This window comes from Pan paniscus, chromosome 2, assembly GCF_029289425.2.
Source record: "Pan paniscus chromosome 2, NHGRI_mPanPan1-v2.0_pri, whole genome shotgun sequence".
In the NCBI taxonomy this organism is placed as follows: domain Eukaryota; kingdom Metazoa; phylum Chordata; class Mammalia; order Primates; family Hominidae; genus Pan; species Pan paniscus.
This window is the reverse complement of record NC_085926.1, coordinates 171,756,899-171,776,934: the sequence shown is the minus strand read 5'-3', so window position 1 is coordinate 171,776,934 and position 20,036 is coordinate 171,756,899. Positions and strand designations below refer to the sequence as shown.

At 36.4% G+C, this 20,036-nt stretch overlaps 1 protein-coding gene and 1 long non-coding RNA gene across 13 annotated transcripts in view; one reads left to right on the top strand and one right to left on the bottom strand.

Annotated features, from left to right (window-relative positions):
- The window catches only part of NLGN1 (neuroligin 1), a 915,231-nt gene that overhangs the window by 385,812 nt on the left and 509,383 nt on the right, over nt 1–20,036 (bottom strand). The gene's annotated exons all lie outside the window — the stretch shown is intronic.
- Nucleotides 1,102–18,549, top strand: LOC130541380 (uncharacterized). The gene is made up of 4 exons (XR_008955426.2): nt 1,102–1,374; nt 6,919–7,018; nt 9,292–9,363; nt 11,038–18,549. It is a non-coding gene; the product is annotated as an uncharacterized LOC130541380 (long non-coding RNA).

The window sequence follows — 20,036 nt, the reverse complement described above, 5'->3', positions numbered from 1 at the left end:
CATGCCCTAAGGGTCTGTTTCAGTCAGCCTGTGATTCAAATAGCCCCAACTACTACAATTAGCAATGATCAACACCACTTAATTCTTCATGATGTCAATTTATGATAACCGTATTTTCAAAGGTTTTATACGTAGAAGAAGGAACATCCTGATGAGAATACATACTAGTTGCTAGGAGGGTTCAGCTCATTTCAAGTTTTAACACTCATTAGCTGTACGACTTGGGAGAAGTCAAAGAACTCATACACATGTTAACTGTTTCCTTCAATAAGGGTAAAACAATCTTGTTGGAAAAATATCTTGATAATCTCTTAACTGACATAAAAAGTTAAATTAATAAATTTAATTAAATTTGAGTTGCTGAGAAATAATATTTTCCTAGGGTAAAATAAATGAGATTTGATCACAATTAAAACAGTATAAATGAAGCCTTTAGAGAAAGGAAAGAAAACCATTTTTTTTACGTGTAAATGCATTCCTTGTATGAACTGAACTTGAACACAGAAAAAATAAATTACTACAAATGAAACAATAGATTACTAAAGTCAACTGAATTATTTTCCACTATATATAATATATAGTAGAAATATAATATATATTAAATGTATAATAATGCTATATATTATATATACTACATATATATACCATATATTATACATGCATAGTATATATATATTATATTATATATAATACATATAATATATATTGTATATATAATATGTAATATATATTACATATATATATTAAGGACCAAATTCGAGTGAAATCTATTGCTATGAACTTCCTGTAAATTCCAAATTGCTTTGGAGGATTTTTGAGGTTTAACTCATTTAAATCCCCAAAACATAAAGGCATCTTAAAAAGTAAGTTGGATAAGTAAGTCAACAAAAGATCTTGAAATTGAAACACATATGCTGAATTCCAATTCGTTGTTTATATTGTGTTCCTTGAATTTATGATTCAAAATTTGAAACTATAAGCTTCTCATTTTAAACATATGTATACATTTGTCAGCCAGCTACAAGGTTCTTGAACAGTGATTTTCAAACGTTCTCTCTCTCTTTCTCTCTCTCTCTCTGTTTCTCTCTCTCTGTACCTAAACAAGCTAAGAACTGAAAAGTTCTGATTGACAGAGGTTGAAAGACCTGGAGCACTTAAGTCTTCTATTATTCACCAATCTTTTCTCCTTCAGCAGGTGGCTCCAATGTTTAAAACCTAGGGGTTGAACCAGGGGTTGTGAACCTTAAATACAGTGTTATGAGCTACTGACTCTTAAACTTTGAGCTTCAGAGGAAGTTAACAGCAAATCTGATGACTCATTTGCATTCTCACATGCTTGAAGGTGGCTGAAGATGAAAATAGCCGAACTAGCAGGTTGGTAGGTGTTATGGTAGCATCTGTCCCTTCAACCAAGAACAATCTGCACCTGTGACATTTGAGTAAACTTTGTGCCAGACTGTGTCTTCTATTTTTCTTATATGATGTGATACAAGATATGGCCCAAATCTGAAGAAAACAAATTATATTATCATAGTTTTCATTATTTTATGAGCACAGTCAATGGCAATATAACATTTACATTTGCGCTTTCTTTCTAACACACCTGCTTTAGGAGTCAATGAATCATTCAATCCAAAGGGCCACTTATTTGGTACTTCATATGCAGTAATCTAGTCTAGTAGTAGGCTAGAACACTTGATAACTGTAAGAGATAATCCAAGCCTTTTTTATTTCTATCTCAAATAAGCGGCCTCAGAGTATCTGTATCTAGTCTGCCCTTTCAGCCTGAAGATCAACGTTAGAATTTTCAGTTTCTCAAGATACTAGGTTTGCTCCTTTTTTCTCAACGTCTGTCTCAACCCTGCTCTGGGCAGTTTGCAATCTAAAGTCCTATGACTAAAATATTTTTTTAAAAAATAGCATCCCAGCATTCTCCTTTGATTAAATTAAGTACAAAGCTCTTCAGTATCCATGTTAATATTTTAAATATTGATTGCATATATGTTAAGATTTATAAAACTTTTGGAAAAATGTCTATTATTTATTAAGAAAGAAAAATGAGTCTTCTCTATAGCAAAACTGTGCATATTTAATAGCTATATATCTACTAGAACATTTTTTCTGTTTGCATGTTTTTCATTTTTAGTTCAATAGAAGATAAAAAGATAAGTAAAATGTACAATTAGCCATTTAATATAATATAGAAATCCTTAAATATTTTATTCATATTTTAGGAATTCTTTTAAACTGTTCTAGCTAAGATACAATGAGTTATAGACAGAGCGTGACCTAGTTAAGAGTGTCGATTTTGGAATTGGCCAGGCTTATTTCAAATTCTTAATTCTACCATTAGCTGGATGATTTTGGACAAATTTTTCTAGGAGTCCTGTTTCCTCTTCTGTGAAATGTGGCTAATGGAACCTTCCTAATAAAGTGAGTGTGGCTTAGACAATTTAATGAAATTGTGTAAATTATCTCGCATGGATTCTGTCATACGGTAAAAACACAAGAAAATTTTTTTCTGCTCTGTCCCCCTTGAAATATGCTTGTAAAGTAAAATATAAACAACAGTAAACTTGAATCTTTTCCTTAATATGTCCTTTATGTCCTCAAGGGGAAAAACAGCTTTTTCCTTCATATTCTCTGTAGCAGATACAAAATGGCCTCCCAAAGATGTCTGAGTCTTAATCTCCAGAATCTTGAATATGTTACGTTACAAATATATTTGTCAGGAGATTTTGCAGATATGATTAAGTTAAGAATCTTGAGATATAGAGATTATCCTGGATTATCCAAGTGGACTCAATATAATCACAGGAGTCCTTGTAAGAAAAGGAGAGAGGTAGGAGAGTGAGAATCAGGATAAAAGATGTGGTGACTGAAGCAAAATCAGAGACAGAAATTGAAATCTGAACATGCTGGACTGCTAGTTTATTCAAAACCAGCAGAGGAACTAGCCAAGGAATGCAGGTAGCCCCTAGAAGATAGAAAAGGCAAGAAAATAGATTCTCTACTAGAGCCACGAAATGTAATGCAATCCTGTAGACACACTGATTTTAGGACTATAAAATAATAAATTTATGTTGTTTTATAACACTAAATATGTGGTAATTTGTTACAACAGCAATAGGAAACTGATACACTCAATAAAGGCAATAAATGGACTAGAAGACGTTACCATTCTATGCAATATATATATATATATATATACACACACACACACATATGTATTTCTTTTTTTTTTTTTTTTTGAGATGGAGTCTCACTGTCACCCAGGCTGGAGTGCAATGGTGTGGTTTCAGCTCACTGCAACCTCCACCTCCCAGGGTCAAGTGATTCTCCTGCCTCAGCCTCCCGAGTAGCTGGGACTACAGGCACACGCTGCCGCATGGCGCTAATCTTTGTATTTTTAGTAGATAGAGTTTCACTATGTTGGTCAGGTTGGTCTCAAACTCCTGACCTCGTGATCTGCCTGCCTCGGCCCCCCAAAGTGCTGGGATTACAGGTGTGAGCCACCGTGCCCGGCCCATTCTATGCATTTTAAAATTCCGGTATTTGATACCTTTTGTAGATGCGTAGCAAGCTACAGAGAACTGTAATGATACTTAATAATAGTGAGGTCATTTCATGTTGCAACACTTAATGAAGCATTAAGTAAGCACAGTTAAGATTTCACATAAATACGTTTAAAGAACTACAAAGTTCAAGCTTTGGAAGATATTAATAAGTAACGAATGCATTACTTCTATTAATAAATAATAAGAACAGGTACTATAATTGACTGAATACTTAATATGTGCCAATATGATAACCATCTTACATACATTATCTTATTTAATTCATAGAACAGCCTTAGAGGTACGTGTTCTTACTGCAGTTTTACAGAAAAGGGACTGAATTTAAAAGTTTAACTTACAAATGGACAAACTGAAAGGAAGTGAAATGGTTTGAACCATAGCCTGTTGATTTAAAATCAAGCCATTCATCAACAATAAATCCAGATAAAGGCCAACACACACACACACACACACACACACACACACACACACACACACACACACAATGTTGCTTTGTAAGAATTTCACAGCGCCCTTCCTAAGTTCAGTTGATAATATTTCATCGTGTCATGGATATGAGACTTCTCAATCAGGTGGAGGCAGTTAGACACCGTGTCTGCTGATGGCTAATTTCTCCAGAATTTCTGCCTTGCTTTTGGCTTAGACATCTTCCTGACTAGGGAGTAATTGATATAACTATCACTAGGGGACTAAGGACTAGCTATTTTAGGTCAGGGCTTAGAAAAATATACAGGCAAAGAAGGATATGTTTACTTTTCTCTTGTTTTAGTAAAATCTACTTTTGTATTCAATCTAAGTTCTGGTTTTGCTATTTTCTTAAGAAAAGTATCAGTATCTGTATTAAAAATTTAGGCAAAATTAAACTCATATGTAATGAATATTGATTATGTTCCTGGTGTTATGCCAATCACTATCAAATATTTTATACATATTAATGTTCCCATTTTTACAAAAGAAGTAACTAAGACTTACAAGGTTTGTCTAAAATTATAGTCAATTTAGTTTCTTATGTGACTGATTCCAATACCCGTGATAAAGTATCAATCCAGAGAAAGTATAAGGTAATCCAAGAGATTATTGTCTCTTTGTAATCTTCCTTTATTATAAAATCCATGAAATCCCTTCTCATACAGTGAAGCAAAATCAGATTCTGCAAATTAGATCTTTAATCTAAATTTGTCACTAATTTCCATTATATAGTTTATCAACTTGACTTTGGAATGCAGTGATTCAGATTTTCTTGCTAGAAGTAGTTTTTAAGCAATGTGTGCCTTCTTCCCTTTCTATGTTATTCTCACTTGATTGAATAGTAGGCTGGAAACTAGCTTATTCAGCAATTGTAGTCTGAAGTTGGAAAACAAAACAAAACACCCACATTTACACAAAACAAGTCTGCTTTTCTACTTTCTGCTTCCTTCGACAGTTTGGTCCAATCACAGGAAACCATCCAGAAAATTTCAATTTGTTCTTACTTTTTTAAAATTTTACTAATTAAGGCATTTTAGATTTGCTCTCAGTATTCAGCAAGACTCAAGGAATCCTTAACTTCAGAATATTAGGGTATCTTTATGGATAAACTAGAACGCACATCCTATATTCCAGTCTGATCAAATTTAAGCACTTTTATAAAAAGGTGGCCTCATCTGAAATTTTCATGTTGTTTGTATAAGCCTCACTGGAATATGTATCTCTTTAGGTATTATAATAAATAAAAATAGCATTAAAAGAGTCATTCTACTGAAATTGCTATCTGGAAGGGCACCATATCTAATGGCTTTCATGTAGTCCTAATTATTATTATGACAACATTTACAAAGAACTTTTACCTGTATCTAAATTATTTGATATAAAATATTATAATTAGGCTATATTGCAATAATGTGCCTCTCCTATCTATTTCCTTAAGCTAGAGCTTATATTCTTGTTTCCAGTCCTTCCACTTAGGGTGATCAATAAATGAATGAGTGAATGAATGAGCAAAATATTTGTAGTATGCCATAGATAATGTTTTACCAATTGTGTTTTGGGCTCTGTACTCCATTAGAGGTCACTCATTAAACTCAGCAATAGTAGGGTAGCTGAAAGGCAACTGAACTTAAACTCCTCATTATTTGATGATCATAGTAAGATATCATAATCATACTAACTTTTACTATGTGCTACATGCTAACACTGTGCTAGTTTATATAACATGCTTATCTAATCTCATTCTCACAAGAAACCTAAGATATAGGGGATCAGTACCTATATTTCACAAATATAAAAACTGAGGCTCAGAGGAGTAAAACATGCTCATGTTAACCCACTGCAGTAAAGGCAAGGCCTGCTTGGAGCGCCACATTGAAGTTCACGATCTAAACCCTGCTACTTTTCTCACACAATCCTGATTCAGCCTAAAATGCTACTATAATCTAAAAAAATAAAAATTAGAAAATAATAAGAAAGACTAGTATAGGCTTTGCATATGAGCATAAATATGAAAAAAAGCTACATGGTCCTTGAAAATAAAAGAAGACAAAAATGTAAGTACCATGGTTTTCTGGAAAAAAAAAAAGGCTATTCAATGTCTGAATAAGGGACTAGCCCATGACAAGAACGATTATAGAATGTGAGCCTCTAAAACTGTGGGTTCCCACAACTATTTCTAGCAAACTTACTTTAACTCACAACAGTATCCGTATAGATTACAGATAAAATCGGCGTTCTTCACGACATTATTTTGAATAGATTGTATCAGCAATAGTGAGAATGATTCTAGAAGTTACCTGGTTAGTTATAAGGCAAAGAATCCTTGATAAGGGATATGTTTTCCTTCTTGAATGCTCTTGGAAAATGCTGAAAAGCTTAATTGGATATTATTCAAGAGCAATACATTTTCTGCCTGCAGATATAGACTTCAGTCTACTGATCTGTCAAGAGTAAACAATGTTTTTAATGTAAATTTGTTTTGCCCTGACATCCTTGTAGACAGCTCCATTTGAAAATGAATTAATTAATTGTTTCTCATATGCAAAGGGGCTGGATACTCACGAGATGTAGGTCATAAAATCTGAGTTTTTTCCAATAGGAAATCGATTTTCATCGATTTGTTCATGTGTTCTTACAAAATACCCCTTGAGACCAGAAGAATGCATTTAAAAACTGGCAGGCTGAGGTTAGAAGTACAATCCATAATCATGAAATAGAGTCAGCGTAGCTGGCCCCAAGATATCCACGCCTGTGATCTTGGTCCTGTTAATATGTTGCTCAAACCAGCTAATCTTAAGAGCCCAAGTCTAACTGAAGGTGTAAATGATTAAAAAGAAAACATTGTGATAATTAATGCTATTTGTAATTGCAGCAATTATTTTAAAAACCGCAAGGATTATTCGCCGTTGAAAATAAAATCTTGTGCTCCATTCAAGTACAGGCACATCTTCTAAGGAACACCACCACACAAAGTATGACACTCTTTTAACTTAAAACAAAGTAAAACAAAAATCTTGTAACAGTTATTGATTTAGGAATCAGTGATGTTTAGAGCTGACCTAGTGTTAGTGTGAAGAGCCTATATCAGGAAACTCAAATCGTTACTCCGCTCAACCTGGTGATTTTGTCTTTATTGATTCATGTTGGTTTTAGTCTCTTCCTGTTTCAGTGTCCCTGTGCCTTGGGGCTTTCACTTTTACATAGTAACCCCATCCCCTGCCACCACACACATACTCTACGAATTCTCTACCTTGTACTTGGTCCCAGAGCTTGACGATGTAAGTCTTCATCAAATATATACATATGTGTGTGTGTGTGTGTGTGTGTATGTATAGATGTATGTGTATATATACACACATACATATATTCATCAAGGCTCATTATATATGTGTGTGTGTGTGTTTCTCCTCTATTTTCCCCTTTTCCTTTTGGCCATTCAAGTGGCCTCCATGCTTCACATGCTTCATTTTCTCCAGGGAAGTATAAGGCTGACCACAAACCAGGCAGAGCCTGTAAGTCTTGCTGGCTTTTGTTTCACAAAAGCCTAAACCCTTTGAAGAAGAGGCAAAGTGAATGTGAGAGGTTGTAGTGGGGCAGAGGCTTCCTTCAGATTCAATAATGATTTCTTTAAGGATGTGGGGGAGGGGATACTTCTGTCACTAAAACAACAATGGGAACTCAGCCACATGCTAGAGAATGGTGAGACCTCAAAGAGAGATGGCTATTGGAGTACCTAGGGAGGCAGAACCACAGCCCAAATATATCAACTGTGTATTGTAAGGAAGCACAGAGCAACCAAATTTCAATTTCATGAGATCACTTTGACTTGCTAATGAAGATGCCAGTTGCAAGCACACTAGACTGGAGTTTAGATGTCATTTCCTTGTTTTGAGTACACTATACAAGTTTCCTGCAGTGCAGTGTGATTTTGACTTGGGTAGGGAACCCTAATAATGACTAACAGAATTTCCATGAAGACCAACAAGATGGATTTTCAGTCTATATTTTCTATGTTTTTTAGTGTATGTTTTTCTGCTTTAAAACAGCAATACTCTTTAACAGAGACTGGTAAATTAAGAACACCTTATAGTTAGGAGCAGAGCAGTTGAGGTAAGAAGAGTGTAATAAAGAATCAAGCACTTTTCTTTGGCTGTTCTGAGTTCTTCTGCTCGACATACTTTTTGCATGAAGTGAAATGTGGCCTGTCCTTGCCACAGTAGATAATAGTACCTGGACACTAGCCAGTTTAACTGGGATGTTGAGAGAGGAAAGCATGTCAGCATTCACTGAGAGACTTACCCAGCTGCCCCTGTCAATGCCTTCTTATCTGCCTTCTTCACTCGTTCCTGGGTTGTCAGCACTGAACATGGCCCTCAGTGAACTGCTCAACTGCCACTTAAAAAGACTCAGCTAGAAAATCCTTTGGCTCTTAGTTCCTGTGGCCATTAGTTCCAGGTTATAATGAACTTCTAATCCTATGGAAAAGACTTATAGCTGCTATTCCCACATGCCAGGGTATCAAACATCTAAATCTCAAATTTGAACACAAATGCATTCCAAAGGCGAACCACACCTTTCAATCAATCTTGCAAACTGCTCTCATCCTCCCACTTTTCTTCCACTTACTCTTTCTTTGGTGTGTAATTTAGAATCCTTCCACACATGGATTCTTTCTTATAAATGTTTTTCTGTTTTTTCCTTGAGGCAGTACTGGTCAGGGAATACCAAGAACATGCACAAAAGTGTTTGCAGAGCCATATTTAGTTAACTTTGCCTCTGCCTCCCATGGACTTGGGGTGAATGGGTATTCTTAAGTGGAAGAGAAAGAGGGATTTTAAATGCATTCTAGTCGCTGTTGTTGGTGATGTGAGCCATTGAAGGCATTCCTCTCACCACTCCAACCACTATACTGTTTTCTTTTCTTATATTTTTAATGGAAAGGTCAGTGAAGTACCTTAAAGGAGGGATCAATATTAACACAGTAATCACTTGTAATCATACTTTCTATAGTATTTTCGTCTAGCCAGTTACAATCTTCAGACATGTGTATTTTATACAGTGATAGAATATTATAAAGTCCGTAATTTTACTTGTGCTTTTTGTAATAGTATTATTTTTATTATATCATAAAATTTCTCCCATAGTCACATTTTTTAATCAAAATTTTAAATGATTATTAGATCATGCTTAATTCTGTTGATACACCTCATTTATACAGTTTGCTAACTCATTTTTCTAATTCTAGGAATGCGGATTGTTTTTCCAATGTTTTTAGAGATGATACTGCACTGAGAAATGCCACATACTGAGAGCTCTGGTAGATACATGGGGCATGTACCAGACACTTAGCACATATGATTTATAAGGCTCCTGAATACCGTTCAGGGTGGATACTCTGAAGTCTGTTTTACAAATGAGAAAACTCGAAGCTCATAGAGGAAAAATACTTCCCCAAGGGCAGTCAGTGAGCGAGTGGCAGAACCAGGATTTGAAATTCATATCTGACTCCAAATCTCATTCTTTCTCCTCTATGTCACAGAACTATTTCTTTAGTGAGGTTTCCCCAAGATAAAATCCCGGGAGTGGAATTGTTGAATCAAAGAGTGTGACTATCTCCATGGCCCTTGTTACTTGCTCATCAATGAAAATAACAGTGAAAAGGAGACAAGAAGAATAAAGTGAATACTTATTGTCTACCTTTCTTAAAGATCTCATGCTCTCTTCGGATCAGAGGGGAACACTGTCAGGCTCTATGTTTTGCATTTGAAAAAATTATATGCAGGAGAATTTAGTTACTGGCTTATATTTCATACAACCAGATTTCTTGTGATCTTATGAAATATACTAGAAAAAGTTCTGTAAAAAATTTAGCACATTGTAAATAAAACATTATTATTATCCTGAAAGATTTAAATTCTTGTTGTTTGCAACCCTATCGGCATAGATAGAATTCTTAGTAAACAGAGGGACACATATTTAATCTGTGAATAAATAAGGGATCTTTGTGTAACAAAAATTAGAGGGATCCCTTTAGCCAGCATAAAAATAAACTTGGAGGAAACAAAGGGATGCTTTCATGGTTTGAGATACACTATTATTATTATGCCTTTTCAACAAGTATCAATGCTCTCTCTTCCTTTTCACTGCAAACAGTGGAACCTTTGCTGAACTGACAGTCAGTTAGAGCCAGTCAACAGAAACTGCTTTGGGTCACATGGCACCAAGAACTGTTGTTGCCATCGCAACTGCACTATGATATATTAGCCTGTCTCCACTAAGCATTTGGTTTGCCTACATGCCCCAGAAGGTGTCATTTTGATATTCTCCTTGACAGTTTTGAGCTAATCTCTGATTCAACCTTTCATCAGGCTTGCTAACATTTACATATATTGAAGGAGAGAAAAAGGAAATTAATATTTTTGACTCATTAGACATGTGTGTCAGTGTTTCTGGATGATTACAATATTTAAGGAGTATTTTTGCATTCTCATAAAGTTTGATCATTGTTTTGGAAACCATTCTATACAAGGTTAACGTAGATTTATTTCACCTCTTAGATACTTACATATTACTGTCACTTAATAATTGAGATAAACTACTAAATTTAGCAAAGCTAGAGAAAAGAATATTAGCTATAAAAAGCACTGGAGCTTGCAACAGCTTAAACAATTATTTTTCAAAAATTAGTACATTTTTATTGTTTGGGGGATTGCTTTCTTAATAAATTCTCTTTGGATATTATAACAGTTTGTTTTCTTTCTGGAAGTACAGTGAGTTTAGGAGATTTTTCACAAATTTAGTCTCATACCTACATTTAGTAATATTCATAAATATTCGTGTGTGAAATGCAATAAAACATTGTGATTTCAGGCAAGGTACATGAAAATGTAATGAATAATTAATAATTAGCAGCTATTTAAAGTGTCTTCAGTTCCCAAAGCATTTCAAATAATTTGTTTTCCTTTTTACTTTCCGATACCCTCTGATATAGTTATCATACCCATTTTATGGATGACGAAGAACACTTGGAGAAGATAAGAAAATGGCCACAGTTACAATGAGATTAAAACAGCTCAATCTTAAAATCAAGTCTCTCACTCCAAATGGAGATTTTTCTGCTACATTATTACCAAAATAATTTTGTTTCTCTTTTCCTCAAGGAAGCACACATTTGCTGTGAGCATTATATATTACTTATTAAAATTTAGTGATTTTAGAATCGTAAGAACTTTAGTAGAATATAGTTGAAAAATCTGCATACCTTGTATAGATCTAAATAAAAGGATACTAGAAAATACAAGCTATATAAAGGGATTACTTAATTATTCCTATTTTATCCTATGTGAAATTAGAAAAGAAGAAAGAGAGAATCACTGTAAAGCAAAATAAAATGGTAGCAAAACTTCAAATTTCAGGCTTAGAATGATCATATGTATTACTGGAATGGGCAATGAACACTGATATCCAGTCTGTTGTAGGAAAAGTTTCATTTTTTTCCTGTCCTTGTCCTTCAAGGTTAAGCTTACTTCCCAAGCTATTCAACAGATACTACAGAGATAAACAACACAAGCAGCAGCATCAAAAGGCTTGTTATAATTGCAGAATCTGAAGCCCCATCCCAGTTCTGATGAACCAGAATCTGCATTTTTAGCAGGATCCCAGGTGATTTGTGTGCACATTAGTATTGAGAAGCACTGCATCCTCTGAAACTTCTACCAACGATCAGGAAGGAGAAGAAAGAAACTGAGCATGAACAACCCAGTAGTGTCAAGTGCCTGGAATAAAGTCTGAGGAGAGTTTAGGGTTTAATATTAGAGACTCTTGGGTTAGCAAATCTCTCCCCCATTGACCTAACATGCCTTCACTATAAGAAATGTTGTGGAGGCTGGGTGTGATGGCTCACGCCTGTAATGCCAGCACTTTGGGAGGCCAAGTAGAGTGGAGCACCTAAGGTCAGGAGTTTGAGACCAGCCTGACCAACGTGGAGAAACCCCGTCTCTACTGAAAATACAAAATTAGCTGGGCGTGGTGGTGCATGCCCGTATTTCCAGCTACTCAGGAGGCTGAGGCAGGAGAATTACTTGAACCTGGGAGGTGGAGGTTGCGGTAGCCGAGATCATGCCATTGCACTCCAGCCTGGGCAACAAGAGCAAGACTCCATCTCAAAAAATAAATAAATAAATGAATAAATAAATAAATAAATAAATGCTGTGGGGAGGGTGGTTGCATTGAAGCTTCCCTTGAGAAGTCCATACTTAAATGTAACCACTGAAAGGTGAGAAAATAATATAATCTACCAGCAACCATTAGCTTCTCCAGGCAAGCTGATTGCTCAATAGTGGAAATTGAACAAGTGAGTCTTCATTTCAAATTTTAAGGTCTAGGACACCAGGGACTGTGACTGTGCCTGGCATAGGATACACACAAATCCCTATTTGAATTAAACTTTTTTCAGGGAAAGCCCCAAAGGATGAGATGCTTCTGTTTGGGAAAGTCCTATGATAAAGAATGATCTGCAGTGTAGGTCCCTGGGGAAAATTTATCATAAAAAAGATGGCTAAGCCCAGGGTTAAATTGAAGTTCAAGTTGCTTTTCTCTTCTAGGTGCCAAATGCCATTGTCTGGGCTTTTTTTTTTTTTTTATCTTAACTGAACCTCCCCCGAAACCAAATCTTACTTTCCTTGCATCGTTCTGCAAGGACTTCCTGACTTAGTGACTAGCTAATAGAATACAATTCATATGCTAGTTATTTCCTTAAAATGAATAATGTTAGACAATGTTCTAATACAAATGTTTGCCAGTAATGGAAAAATGATCCATTTTTCCACCTCACTGGTAGAGAGGGATACTTTGTGATAGGGAAAGACTAATGATTCTTAAGACACTGGGTTTAAGCTACTTGAGTCTGGCCAGTTGATGTTATTACATTTCAATCTTTAGATAAATTAATAAAGCTAAAAACATCTTTAGCCTGCCAATAGTCCCCATTAAAAATGTTTTTATAGACATCAAAATTATGTTAACAGAATTCAAAATGAAAGAAAAATAACTTACGCAATGCCAACATCTCAACAAGCCAAATTATTTTTATTTTTCTCTATTTCCTTCTAGTTGTTTATAAGCAGTGTCTATTTTTTAATGTAATTTCCACAATTACATCAGTATTAATTGCCCCTGAGTTTGCCAGCCCCACTAGAGTTATAGATGTTGCTACACGTAGGCTGTACCATGCCTGATTTCATAGTCAGCTCTGCACTAGACAGACTTTAAAACCAGCATAGGTAGGTGCTGTTATATTAGTGAGTGTGGGGTGATGGGGATAGAAATTACTATATTGCACATTCAAGATTTTGGCTGTTTAAAATTTTAAATATAATAAACAACTCTGAGCTTTTCTCATGCAGCTTTTTCCTAATTTCCAGTTTTATAAAGATATCTTACCACAAGTGAGATTGTGAGGTTTGAAAATGCAAACATTTTTGTGTGGCTATTTAAAGATATTATAAAAATTACTTCCAAAAAGCATCCTTTGTTTTACTCCATCACTAAGAATTTGAGGTAGAGGTGGAAGGCTGGTATTGGTTAAGTTGCAAAAACTCCCCAGGTGGTTCTAATGCACCATTCTGGGCTAAGAACCACTAGATACGTGTGATGTTTTTACTGCAATCAAACTAGCCTAGGTATTACCATTTAAATACATATTTTTTCCAGTTTACTTGGTATAAACGGTCCCTTATTTGTGCCTTATTTTTAGAGTTTTAACTAACATGCAGTAATCAATATTTTTATAAAAGTTGTCCTGTTTTCTCTTTGAGCTCTACAGTAGATTGAAAGGTAAAAGAGATAAAGCAATCTGCTGGGCGTGGTGGCTCACGCCTGTAATCCCAGCACTTTGGGAGTCTGAGGCGGGTGGATGACCTGAGGTCAGGAGTTCGAGACCAGCCTGGCCAACATGGTGAAACGCCGTCTCTACTAAGAATACAAAAATTAGCCGGGGGTGGTGGCGCATGCCTGTAATCCCAGCTACTCAGGAGGCTGAGGCAGGAGAATCGCTTGAACCTGGGAGGCAGAGGTTTCAGTGAGCTGAGATCATGTCATTGCACTACAGACTGGGCGACAGAGCAAGACTCCAACTCAAAAAAAAAAAAAAAAAAAGAGAGAGAGATAAAGCAATCTAAGATACGCCTTCTCCTGGATCCTCATTTCTTTATAGTCCCTAACAACTCTCTACATGCGATAAGAAGAGAGAAGAGGACTCAGCTCTACTACAGAAATGTAGGGAAATAGGGAAGTAGAGTGCTTGTTCTTAACTCTGAAAAAATTCTCTGTAGAATCCTGGATTCTTGGAAATACAACAAATGAAGTATTCTCCACTAACTGGACATAGCTATAGGTAGGTATTTTAAGTGATGCCTCACAGTAAGAGGAAATCAACTTGACATAACATTTTGATATGAATAACAAGGAGTTGCTGAGGAAAATATCCTTACACTTAAATATTCTTTCCAAAAGAAATGTGAGAAGTGCTGGTGGTGGTGTTTCTTTATAACGAAGCAGAGCTTTAGGCTTCCTGAGTTTTGACTCTTTCCTGCCTTCTAAGCTTGACCAGCAACAATAAGATGTGGATATTTCATGTCACCAATTATACTTCTTTAAGTTTTAAAATGACTACCAGGCCTGGGAGATTGGGAAGATCTTCAACTGTTTCTTGCAGGAAAATGCCCAAACCCATAGAAGAAGATACTTTACCATTTATTTTGTAAGTATTTGAGGCTTACAAAGACCTTTTCAAGCATTTATTAATTAAAGAGAGCCTCAGTAACGTGGACTTCCCTTTCTTTTTTCTTTGTTTTTGTTTTTGTTTGTTTGTTTAAAGATGAGGTCTCACTATGTTAGCCATGCTGGAGTGCAGTAGCTAATCATAGGCACGATCATAGCACACTGCAGCCTGGAACTCAGGCTCAAGTGATCCTCCTGTGTCAGCCTCTTGAGTAGCTGGAATTACGGGTGCACCTACTATGCCTGGCTAACATTTTTAATATTTAATTTAAAAAAGGAGACAGAAGGGAAAGAAATATAGTGTTATAGAAAAAGTAGATTTGAAATAGCCCAAAGAATCACCCACTGTTTTGCCTCCATCGTGGGAAAGGCGAAAAATATAGTAATAATTTTATCACAAATTTGTTTACAAAAATGTGATGGGTTGATTAGATAGATGGCAGCACAGTGCTACTCTGGAATTTTTCAGGGCAGAGGTGATATCTCTTTTATATCCTTAGAGACTATCCCAAAGTAGGTACACAATAAAGGCCATAAGGCATTGAGTTTTTTTTTTTTTTTTTTTTTTTTTGAGACGGAGTCTCGCTCTGTCACCCAGGCTGGAGTGCAGTGGCGCGATCTCGGCTCACTGCAAGCTCCGCCTCCCGGGTTCACGCCATTCTCCTGCCTCAGCCTCCAGAGTAGCTGGGACTACAGGCGCCCGCCACTACGCCCGGCTAACTTTTTGTATTTTTAGTAGAGACAGGGTTTCACCTTGGTCTCGATCTCCTGACCTCGTGATCCGCCCGCCTCGGCCTCCCAAAGTGCTGGGATTACAGGCGTGAGCCACCGCGCCCGGCCCGGCATTGAGTTTTATCAACTATTAATATAAATTATCAATTAGTTTATCAGAATCTTACTAAGATCCAAAGTAGAAGAGATCAGATTTCAGTAGAGTAAGATATACATACAGCAAGTCGTGGGACAGGGAGGAGAAAGGATGGAAAAAATGCTAACAGAAAAGCGCAATACGATCCAGTGCAAAGGGCACACAGGCTTAGGCCCCAGATAAAGTTGGATTCAAATTCTGACTGTGGCACTAACTTAGCTGCGTGATGTTAAACACAATACTTAAACTCTCTACAGTTTCCTAATCTATAAAACAATCTACAGTAACTACAGTGAATAAATAGTGGTTCTCTTTCCCCTTGAAATTAAAGAGAATTTATTGGTTAAGTTGCCTTTGTTTCCTCAACTAGAAAACAACAGTATTAAAATCCATCGCCCTTGTGTCTGTTCTTGGTCCAAGAGTTCTTTAATTCTACATTCTGTTTACGCAGTAGAGCTCAATCTCCTAGTATACTACAGGAATACATCCCCCGTGATTAAATTTCAGGGACTACCTACAAGCTGATGAAATAGATTTTTATTTCTGTTAGATAAGAGTTGTCAGAACCCCACAAATCCTACCATTCAGTGACAGACATTTTGCTTCAAGGAAAGGCTATGTCCTGAGACTTCTTTTGCAGTTATAGAGGCAAACCTGCTAGGGAAAGTGCTGCTGGATCCATGTCTTCTGTTATTTTTACCAAACATTTCTGTGCTTGCTTGAAATGCCCCAAGTGATGTATTTCTTATCACATCCATCGTCCCTGGCAGGTCTCTGAATATAACTCACAGCCAGATCCAACAGGCCAGTGTATGCTCAAGGGAGGGCCACATGAGAGGTCTCTCTTCTCTCTTAAAGATTTAGGATGGTGCTAGACCAGGAAAAGGAAATGTCAGGAAGGCATGCCATTATTCCCTTCCCTTGTCTGTGGAATACATGATGGACCAGAGCTCTCTCTCAGTGAACCAGCATGAAGCCTTGAAATCTTTCTTAACATATTGCTTTAAGTGGACAGTACAAATTGGGGTTGGAAGCTAATATGGACTCTTTGGCTCTCCTCACTCTAGAGTCCTTTTAACAATTCAGCTGAAGTTGCAAGTTTCAACTGTGTAAAACAAGAATAAACAAATAACAAGAGTTTGCAACGCCATTCATCTGTAAAAACTAACAGAAGTTGGAATCTGTGGGACTAGACCTCTGGCAGGTCCAAGGCCCTACCCTGCTATGGCGATAGTCCACATGGGAAAGAGAACTCAGGCAAACAGACAGGGAAATAGTGAAATTGTTACCAGTTCTTTGCATCAGGTGGGTAGCCAGAATTTTGTCAGGAGGAGCCACGGAGGTTTAAAACCCATGAAACTAGAAAAAGGAGCTTTTCCAAAATTTTGATAAGATTCTCACCTCAAGAAGAGGGCAGAAGCAGCAATATCAGGCTCTTTATGGGCCTGGATAGCCAGGGCAGGTTGGCCCTCTCCCTTGGAACACTGCAATATCATCAGTCTTGTATAATCAGCGTGTGCTATTGTAAGCTTTTCCTTTACCTGCCTGAAAATAACTTGTTCTTGTTCTGTATCTGTTGGCATTTTCTGTCAAATCTTATCACCACCACTTTATTGACCAGCAAGTAGAATCATAAATGCAAACATATCTTTGTATGGTCAGAGCTGGTCTAAGGCATTCCCTCTTAGAAACAGAAGTGACCCAGAAAAGAATATGAGTGTCTCTTCCCCTGAAATTCTGAAGACATTAGGATGGCTATTTCTCTCAAGATATTATTCCATATCCTCCTCCAGCTGCCATACCGAAATGGGAACATTCAATGGGCCTATTTATCACATATTTGTGGTTATGCACTTGAAACTAAATGAAAAAAAAAAAAACACTTTATCTTCACATATAAGCAAAAGTATACTCCATTTAGGAGAAAAAAAAGGAAGAAAAATTAAGCAAAATAGAAAGAGGTGAAAGTTAAGAAGAGAGAAGCCAGGACAAAGAGATTCTAACCCCTTGATCCTAGAGATATCTTCCTATGTTCTTTGTCTTTCCAGAGCTAGCACAATGCCTTAAATGTAACTAGCCCAAGAGTAATTTTTTGCTAAACTGAAATTGGAAAGGAGAAAGGAGAGATAAAAGGAGAGATTAAAAAATGAGAAAGGGAGATATTTACATCATACCTCTTTTATTTTAAAAAGCCCATGCAATAATGAAACAAAAGGAACCCAAAATAATTTATATGCAAACCAAAAGCCATTGATAGTTTGACTTTTCAAATAATAAAATAAATTGGCAGCCCACAGTCGTATAAGTTGAATCTATTATGAAGTTCTTAAAAGTTTAAATTGTACTGTAATATAAAAGTCCTTCAAAAATTTCTTAGAAAAGTAAACCTCTACTTCAAAAGTAAACTTTGTAGCTGCTTAGAAATGGGAAAAAAAAGAAGAGCCTTCTGAGTCTGTGCTGGGGAGAAAAGACTACAAGTATTTTAAAGCCAACTTCTAGAGGGCACATCAGGATTTGAAAGGATGTAATAAAAGATCTCCTTACAGCTCCCTGAAATATATGACAGTATTTCAAGGAATTTGGCTGAGACTGACACCAACTCTCATTTGAGACTTTAAAATAGAAGACTAACTGTCCCAGCTTTCAGCAATCGCTTCATTGTTTCAGGAGGCCCTCCATCGCTCCTTGCCCGCAGGTATACCTTCCTACCCTCTCTTCTATATTCTGTACCTTGAGCACAGCTACCTTGATATGTAGGCCTGGCCTCACCAATAGATTATTCTCACTGTTTAATCACTTCTTCCCAATCTGCAGCTTCCATCTGTCACCTCTAGTAACAAATAGGAAAATGCAGTAGTATAGAGCATTACTTGTTAAATAATTGAGAGAAACATGTTTATGTTTTACATAAATATATTTCAGATAATCAAAGCACAAAGATTAAATTATCTTTACCATGCAAAAACTCTTCAACATAACACATATATGACTAAAGGTAAAAGGCTTGTCATCTGTCCACACCATTCTTGACCCTGAGTACTCCACTTCCATCAATCCCTTCATTCAGTCAGTAGCCGAGTCTGGTCTGTTCTCTCTCCTGATCATCCTCTCCTCCCCATGCTAATCCCTTTTCCTTAGATCCAATCACCAGTCTTCCTCCTGGATTACTGCCAATCTGATCTAATAAGGCCATTACCCTCCAAAAAGCCCATCAATGCTATCCCTTTTTCCCCAGTATGAATTCCTAACAGAACACTCAATGCCTTTTCTGACCTGTCTGCTGTTTACTTCACAAATCCCTTCCTCATGCTAAACTTTTCCAGAACTTTACAGTGCTATTCATCTGCATAGAATGCTGTGACACACCAAAGCTAAGTTGGGTGGTAAGCCCTCAAATTCCTATAGCATTTTGATTATAGCAGTAAACACATGGTACTTTTATTGTGTTTATCTGTTTCACCCCATGAGACCTCTTTAATACAAGTACTAAGCCTCGCTTTGATGCTGTTTCCAGCATCAAAACAGTGCCTGGCACACAGTAGTTCACAAAATGCATTTTTGCTAAATGAATGCTCCTGGTATGATCTCTAGACTTAATGCTGTGGGCTCACAGAATAGTTATAGTCTCATCTAATTATAATCATGTTCTTTCTTGGCCCAGAAATAAACCAAAATTCACTATTCCATGCCTACTCTATGATTATCTCTAAGTAATAGAAAAGAATAAGGCTATAAAGTCTGTTGAAATAACCACAATCAAATATTAGCATATAGTTGCCAGAGGCTTGCCAACTTAAAAACTGGGTTGAGTAGCCATAGGTTACTCAAAGTTCATGTGTAATGATAAATGTAACCTTAAATTATTCCATATTGTGGAGAGAAACTCTACATAAGAATGACTATCATGAAATATTGCTATATGAAATCAGGTTGACCTGTAACTCTGGGATATCACATTTTTAAAATCCTTACATAAACTCTCTTAAAAATCATATTTTCTGTGTCAAACATAAACTATTTCTATGTCAATTCTGAAATCCTCACCAGTTGAGGAAGTAAGACATGGGCCAGTCATGTGTGTATTCCTATGGAAAGGTCAAGACAACAGACAGAAGCTGTGACCTCTAAGTGAACTCACCTCCTTTTAATGGATCCTATCCAGGAGGAGTGGAAAAACTATGAGGTCTGGAAAAAGTAAAGAAAAAGTATTCAAGCTAAAAGAAGTTAGGAGTATGGGATATGGCAGAGTGCGGGAAACTAAATTTTCTTCAAGGTTTCTTGAAAAAGTGTGAGTACTGATTTGGATAATCAAATAACATTCCGTCAAGGGCTATCTGTGTAGG